Source organism: Centroberyx gerrardi, chromosome 17, assembly GCF_048128805.1.
Source record: "Centroberyx gerrardi isolate f3 chromosome 17, fCenGer3.hap1.cur.20231027, whole genome shotgun sequence".
Lineage (NCBI taxonomy): Eukaryota > Metazoa > Chordata > Actinopteri > Beryciformes > Berycidae > Centroberyx > Centroberyx gerrardi.
In genome coordinates this window covers 11,265,552-11,268,054 of record NC_136013.1, presented here as the reverse complement: position 1 = coordinate 11,268,054, position 2,503 = coordinate 11,265,552, and positions in this window count along the sequence as shown.

The following is a 2,503-nucleotide window of genomic DNA, read 5'->3' as shown; positions in this document are numbered from 1 at the left end:
AGCAGTATTATGTTTGTACTTGTACACACCTTGAGTACTTATAAGTACATTTGCATGGTGCAAATTCAAGAAACAACCCTTCTACCGTTTCAATAGGCATATCCCACTTGCCAAGTCGCTTAACAGATCCAATGTCGACATGCTAGATAAGCAATTGCAAACATCGGCAAAGGCAGGTTATTCATATGTAGCTCTTCGACCGGGTCTGATACACACACAGGGAGTAGTTTGACCAAATCACAGTTTTATTCATTTTTCCTTTTTGGGGTTACGGTCAGTTCATTCAGTTCATTCTTCTTGTAAAGCATTTTCCAGCTTGGCATGCCGTCAGTCTGAAGGCCTGTGGTGTGATCTCTTCCAGGCTTCATCACATACTAACAAAGATCAGGGCATACAGTATCTGTCACTGCTTTTGCAGCAGCAGAGACTTTATACTGTATAAAGGAGCCCGATCACACAGGATGCGTTTTGAAAGCTGAACAATGCGAGCAGCCTGCTGCGTTTTTGTGTTGTTGCTAGGCAACCACTGAATCAGCTGTCGATCAGCTGTCAGTCACTCAACCATTTATTTATTGTGCTAGCTAGAGTAAGGTTAACATTGTTTCGCTAAATTATACAATTATTATAAACATAAAAAATTCATGATAAGAAAGTACCAGAAATTTCGAGTGCAGCAGTAATTTGCCGCCAGTCCTGCTGTAATCTGTTTAGATCGTGATAACTCTGATTTGTGACATTGCAAAGCTCTGGATGATCAGCCACAGTGACTACTAGTCTTTCCTCCATGTTTATTGTTTACAAGAGACCACAGGAGTCCCGACTCTCCATTGATCTGATTGGACAGTAGAGAAAAAACGGTAGTGATGTAGGGCGCCTTTCCTCTCTGAGTTTTTTCAGCTTTTTTCAATTTGGGGCACTCAAGGTGCTCTGCCAAAAACATGAGCCACCTAAAGCAGAAGAGTCTCCTAACAACGCAAAAGCAGCGTGCAAAACGGTTCACTTACATTGAAAACAACTAGAGAAGGTCGCTCTGCTGCTACAAAAGCATCCTGTGTGATCAGGCCCTTACCAGGGACCAGGTTCTGCTTGTTGTGCTTCACCTCGCCCCCTGCTTGCCACAGTGCTGTGCACCTGCACCTGAAAAAGTGCATGTGCATGCTCCCACAAACACACATGTGCAGCAACAGAGACACCATGACTGTTCTTGACCAGCTCTCTTTTCCATAAGCAAGGCCCATTAGTGATGTGGTCTCTCTACTTTAGAGACACACACACATGCACACACACACACACACACACACACATGCATGCCTCCACAAAAGAATGCAAGCATCACATACATGCAAACACATAGACAAACATACAAATGCACGTACACACACACACGTACACATGCATGCACACACGCACAGAATAAATGCACACATACACACACCTCCACATATGAATGCATACATACATATTCAGATGCATGCATGCACACACACACAAACATAAATGTAAATACATGCAGGTATGTGCACACACACACAGATACACACACACACAAACACACACACACACACAGATGCACAGGCATAAACTTCCATACCTCAGCCTCTTAATGAGCATAATCCTCCATGTTTGAATCTCTCACCCTAGTAAAAGATTTGGCCACCCAGTTCCTCTGCTCACCAGCTGATTCCAATTAAATGTTCCCATTAAATAATATTGTGATGCAGTGGTGTGGCGAAAAGGGAACAGGGGAGAGAGAGAGAGAGAGAGAGAGAGAGAGAGAGAGAGAGAGAGAGAGAGAGGAATAAGAGCGCATTAAGGAACCTTCTCATCTCCAGAGGTTAATCTTCCATTTTCAGCCTAATTTACAGAGCGCCAGGCAACATGTATGCAGGGAGAATGAGAAAGAAGGGGAGAAAAGCCAGAGGTAGTGAATTGTCGAGGGGATAGAGAAGACGAGCTAGACAGAGAGAGAGGAGACAGAGAGAGAGAGAGATAGTATATAGTATAGAGGAAAACAGGGGAGAGGCCACAACTCCTCCAGGATTCTGACCAGGTAGCACCTCTGCATGTAGCAGAGAGATTTCATTTGCTGTCTATTTGAGTGGAAAATGACTGGTTGTGATCCAATCAGACTGCCTGTCACCGGGACGTGTGACTGAGCGAGCGAGCATGAGGAAATGTACAGAGCCGTCTGGCCCGCTGCAAACATCAATCTCTACCATCAGATTAAATACACTAAAATTAAACCGGAGCAATTGGGGAATATGGAAATCATACCGTATGCGAATGATGAAGCAGCTGTCTCAAAGTTTATGTAGCAGATGGAAATACATCCACAGGTTTCGCTGGAAAAGTCAATATAGTCACCAGGATGTCTGCACTGATTGTTTCATCACGGTACCAAGTGTGATGTTGTGTAAAACAGAGGAAGATCGCCTGGGTGAGGGGATCTTAAAAATCCTGGATGAGGCAACAGCAAAGTTGTGAATATGTTGAAATAGGTCAA